General features: G+C 42.7%; 1 long non-coding RNA gene across 1 annotated transcript in view; it reads right to left on the bottom strand.

The window, feature by feature from the left end:
* The window catches only part of LOC109361778, an 11,716-nt gene that overhangs the window by 4,901 nt on the left and 864 nt on the right, over window positions 1-5,951 (bottom strand). The window lies entirely within an intron of this gene.

Raw genomic sequence — 5,951 nt, 5'->3', positions numbered from 1 at the left:
CCTAAGAACTAAGAACAAGAAGAGAGAACTTCAGAGAATTTCTAGGCAGAATGTGTAAGATGTATTGTATGTTATTATCCTCCTTTTTTATGCTCTATGGAATGCCCTATTTATAGAAATTCTTCTGGGCTGCTGAGCTGCTTGTCAGCCCCACTAAGTAGCTGACCAAACTTTTCAGCATGGGTTTGCTCCCTTGATCAAGTAGCTTTGTCACCTCCTTATGCTTGACTCATCAAAGCTAGTTGTGAGCTATTTGTGAGCTACTCTGAAAAGCCTATGGTGGGCTACTTGAGGTGGGGTCATTGGTGACTTCATGGTTTGCTTGATGGCTAAGTCAAGTCTGGGTGCACACCTCTTAGCACACCTATTGCACCACTAAGCTGCTTGTTCAACAACTTTGACCGTGCTGACTGGGACGTGGCCTGGTGCTTGCTGATCTGGTCAGGAGTCCGGTTCTCCGCTAACCTGCTTGGTTGGACCGCTAAGCTGCTTGGTTGGACCGCTAAGCTGCTTGTTCAACAGCTTGGGCATGTGCCAAGCTTGTGTCTGACCGTGTCAAGCTGAGTTCTACCATGCCAGGACTAGTCTAGTGCTAGGCTGAGCGACCAAGCAGGTCCGCTCAGCTCCTTGCTTGAGCAGCTTGGTCCAGGTTAGGCTAGTGTCCAAGTCAGCTTAGCGTGGCTTGGTCCACGCTTAGCTGCCTGGTTGAGCACCTTGGTTTTTGACTTCTTTTTCTTTTTGACCATGAGTCTTTTTTCTCTTCTTTTATTCTTTCTAAATCCTACAAAGTACATAAAAAAAGAAACACACACACAAATATACAAGATTGTGATATTTTATACAAAATGTATTGTTTTAAGTTGGTTTTTCTCAATTATGCTTAAGATAAGTGCCATAAAAGTGTATGAAATTTAGGTATGTTTGGCAGTTATAAGGGTTCAACCTCCTTAAGCGGTCAGTGAGCATAATTGAAAATAGAAAGTCACTCTATGTTCTCGTTCTCAATGCTCCGGTCAAGGTCAATTCTCTACTTGTCTTTACCTTCGGACATCAAGAAAGTGGAACTGACTCACTGGCTTTGCTTTGTAAGGGCTTGAAGAGGGCTTGACCCCCTTCCCACTTAAAGGTGTATGTAAGTACGTGGTTGAAGTGAATTCCTCGGAAATGCAGTCGGAGGGCAATCTCTCTTTTTACCCGGCCTGGTATGTCTTTCGCGCCAGCTTTCTTTCCTATTGGTTACAGTTCTCCTGTGTCGGTCATCTTATTTTATGGTTTCAGCATATGGCTATGGTTCAGATACAGACTAAAGACTTTCTTTTGTGCTTTAATCTCATCTGGTGGAAGTAGAGTGGTTATTGCTCCTGACCATTAACAAAATTCTTGGAAAATATGCATGGCATGCTGTTCCAACTCTACGTTCCTGTCCTCATCTTTGTGATGCTCGCTTTCTTTTATTGCTGGATTGCTTGGCAGCTTTTCCAAATCTTCCAGATAGTCACCGCGCCATTCATATCCATCAAACTGCCCTCTTCCCTCAATATGGTCCGTCTTGCTTCTGCTTGACAGAAACTAGGGTTCAAGTTCAGACTTTTAGAAATAAAGACATGGCGGGGGCAGGATTTGAACCTGCAATATTCAGGTCATGATCCTGATGAGTTAACCAACTACTCTACCCCGTTTCTTCCCCTTTTCTTTCTTTTCTTTCACTATTCCCACCTAGGGGACCTTGGTTGCTTGGCCGGGATAGAACCACCGCTTAGTAAGTAAGCAGCAGTCTAACGACCCCATAACCTAGGTTGGAGCTATGAAGCTGACCTTCTTTATTATAAATGAATTTTTAATTTCTGCTTGTTGACAAGGGTTGGCAGCTAAATTCTTCGCGACCCTATAACATAAGAGAAATTTGTTGAGTTCATAAGCCCCTTTAGCTTAGAGAGAGGGGCTACTTTCTTGTGGTAGTAATTGCGAATGAGCAAGTAGGGGCGGTAACTACAGAGGTAGTGAGACTGACCGCAATTGCAGGTAGTTGACTTGCTTACTTGTTAGAGTCAGGAGGAATAGGTTGACTTTAATTTTATTTTCTTATAGAAAGTGAAAATTTTTTAGTACGAGATTGCTTCACACCTCGCGGTGCTTACACCTCTCGCCTATCGAAGTTTTGTTCAAAAACCTCATCCGAGAACTTGTATAGAGAAGGATTTCTCGCGGCGCTGCAGCTCTTCCATACCAACTTAGCAGCCCGGTGCTGCTATTGGCATAAAAACTGGTACACCATAGGTTGGCCCAACCCATTCCTCTCGTACTAGGGTTGGCTCCTCGCAGTTCTCCCTTTAACACCAACGGTAGATAGGAATCAAACTGTCTCACGATGTTCTAAACTCAACTCACGTACCACTTGAATCGTTGAACAATCGAACCCTTGGGACCTTCTTCAAATCCAAGATGTGATGAGTCGACATCGAGATAGATGCCAAACGACTCCATCGATAAGAGCTCTTGGGAGTCATCAGCCTGTTATCCCCGGTGATCCTTTGATCCGTTGAGCGAGAGCCATTCCACATGAGACTCCCAGATCTCTATGGTCAACTTTCGTCTCTGTTCGACCAGTCGGTCTCACAATCAGGCAGACTTATACCATTACGCTCACGAGGAGAATCTTAGCTTGAGCCTACCTCCGCACACCTCCGTTGCTCTTTAGGAGGCTTCCGCACCAGATATACTACCCACCTCGCAGTTCCCCGCCCACCTAAATTTTCGGTTAGGTAGTTAGGCATCCTTAGATGAAAGAGTGGTTTTTCAGGATTGGTCATTCTGTGTCATCACCTTCCACCTATCCTATACATTCGATCAAGGTTGTCAGTGTGAAGTGTAACACCGTGTTTTTCAGAGCACTTTTAATTAACTAATTAGTATTAATGGATTAATTATAGATATTAATCAGTAATTTTTTAGGCTAAACCTTAGTTGAGTTTTAGTCTTGTATTATGATTTTCTTGCTTCCCTATTTTTTCAAGATTTTTGGAGAATAAAAGTTTCCGAGACGATTTCGGGTCGTTTTGTCGTTTTTTCGCCCAGTTTTTGAGGTCTATAACTAGGAATCGAATTCTGATTTCGCTGTTGGCTTTGAAATATTATCTCTAGTCAAAATAGACACCAATGCCTAAAAAATGGATGTGCCCTCGCTTGAGCGAGAGGGCTCCATACAGATATGACTTCTTTTTAAGTCGTCTGAACGATAACTCTCATATATACGAGAGCCTAATGGCATGTTTTCTATCAAGAAGTTGTAAAGGTAAATAACTATATGAAATTCTTGAAAGTAATAAATTTAAGGAATTACTTTGTTAAAGGTGAGGCCCAAGGGTGTGATATTATGCCCACACAGCAAGATCGTTTGACCGTAAGAGGCTTGGCTAGAGGAGTCGTCCAGGATAATTCAGTGATGGTTCATAGTGGTGCTAAGAAGTATTATGTTGTGCCCATACAACAAGATCGTCTGACCATAAGAGGCTTGGCTTGAGAGTCGTCCAGGATAATTTAGCGATGGTTTGTAGTGGTGCCAAAATTATTCTCCTTTTGTTTATATGTTAAGATCGGGACCCACTAGAAGCATTCCCGATGGGAGATGTCTTAGGATGGGAAGATCGCTAGAAAAGATGGATTAAAAGACATAATTTTCTAATTTGGTTAGGGTGCATATCCATGGTAAGACGGAGCAGTAGAGAGGAAAATTATGGGAGACGAACGAACCCCGCGATGTTGAGAGGGACTGTGATGGTGGTGATTCGTCAGCAAAGTCTTGAGGGAGAGTCTAGGTGAGACGAGTCCCATATATTCATGGATGAGGTATTCTGTTGGATCAGACAATGCTCACAGCGCAAACTAGATGATCTCTGACAACCCCTCTTTGCAATCAGGATCGATGAGAGGGATGCCCAGAAAGTGTTTGATATGACACCGTCCTGAAACGGACAGTTCCGTTGGAACAGATCGATCATATATCATTGCGAGGAAATGTTCTGGTGCGATCAAATTGGCTTGTTATGAGAACTGTACTCTCGGTTATTTCCGAATAGTTATTGGGAGGATGAAGGAGTAAGGATGGTGGACTCATGCATCGCATTGCATACAAGATATTCTTCGATATTGATTCTAAATTCTCGAGTTCTAAATTTCATTCATCGTTATTATATGCTTGTATGATCATATGATATATCTGTACTCGTGTATTGTCTTGGTGTATTATTTTGTGTAATTCCACGACGTCTATGACAAGTTTTCCGTAGATGTTTCACTCCCTCTCTTTTCTTCTTGTGTATTTGTACACATGTTCAGATGGAATCATCAACACTGATCTGTTATCGCTTCACTATGTCCCAGGAGGGGACATGGAGTGTTGAGGGTAATTGACACACTTACACAGGTCCTTGCGACCAGAAGCTGGATTGGGTAAGCAATGACTTAGTTCTACATCTTTCACCTTACTACGCACTTCGGGAGGCATCATTCACTTTTCCCGACAGAAGACCTACAACCGACGAACTTTCTATACCGGCTGAAGCTCGAGGCGTACCAGAAGTTGTTAGGACCTGGCCCCAAACATGATTCTCATCATCAGGATCAACGCCAAGAGAGAAAGACGGGGCCATGCCAAGGGGGTTCACCCCGGACCCCCTGATGGATTGGGGAGCGGATGAAGTGGAGGAGGAGGAAGACAATGACGACTGTGTAGAGCTTATCTGCATTGAAGATTCAGTTGAGGTCATTGAGATCACTTCTAAGTCGGAGGTGGAGGAGAACCCTAGCGAGGCTTCCAGTGCATGTCCGGTTTAGGAGGTGTCTACTTTGTTTTGTTGTGATAAGAACCTATGTGAGGTACTTTTTGTAATGTCAATGCCCCAACATTATTTTCTTTGTATTTTCATTTTTTATTTGTGGTGATGATTAGATTTTGCCTTATAGACAATTCTGTATTTATTCAAGAATTTTATGAATGAGAAGTATTCAGAAAAGAATTGTGTTCATTTAATTATCTTCAATGTATTAAGAATTTTATTTCTACAAGGTTTGAAAATGTGATGTCTTGAAAATGGAATAAGGTAAAAGTGAAAATGATTTGTAAGTTATAGGTTACAAAAAAAAGGAAATAAAAATTTACCCATTTTTCTAAGAGATTAAATATATTAAATATGAAATGATTTTCGGGGAGTTACATGAAGCTATAGTTAAGGTGCACGGGGTCTTATTGTCTAGCTGTTGGTAGCCTGCATCTTCACGGAGAATTCAATTTCACTGGGTCCATGTCAGAGACAGCAGGGCAGTCGTTACACCATTCGTGCAAGTTGCTACTTATGCGACAAGGAATTTCACTACGTTAGGACAGTTAGAGTTACAACTGCCGTTTACCAGGGCTTCCATTCAATTCTTATAAGACTTCTCCTTTTGACCTTCCAGCACCGGGCAGGTGTTAGACTCTATACATTGTGTTACCTCTTAGCAGAGTCATGTGTTTTTAATAAACAGTCGCTAGCCCCTGGTATGTGCCGCTTTCCTAATCAAAAGTTAGGAGAGCACCCCTTATTCTGAAGTTACGGGGTCATTTTGCCGAGTTCCTTCGACATGGTTCTCTCAAGCGCCCTAGTATACTCTACTTGTTCACCTGTGTCGGTTTGGGGTACGGTCAGTTCTTCCGATTCCGGGCGGGAGGATTGCCATCCCATTTCAAAGTTTTTTCCTGGAAGTTTCAACCTTGTTGACTATGACAACAGTCGTGACTATAAGCAGACTCACTACTATGGCAAGCGATACACTCTGCTCTCTCATGACCCCTACTCTAACGAGTAAGCAAGTTAACTACCTTTTGAAGCGCCAGTCGCGTAGGGCGACCGGGCTAGGCCGAGTCAAAAAGGCTTTGATGACTCAAGGTTCATCTTAGGGAAATGAGAGTGAGG

Source organism: Lupinus angustifolius, chromosome LG12 (genome assembly GCF_001865875.1).
Source record: "Lupinus angustifolius cultivar Tanjil chromosome LG12, LupAngTanjil_v1.0, whole genome shotgun sequence".
Classification (NCBI taxonomy): Eukaryota; Viridiplantae; Streptophyta; class Magnoliopsida; order Fabales; family Fabaceae; genus Lupinus; species Lupinus angustifolius.
Note: the sequence above shows the minus strand (reverse complement) of the source record. Positions and strands in the feature narration are given on the sequence as shown.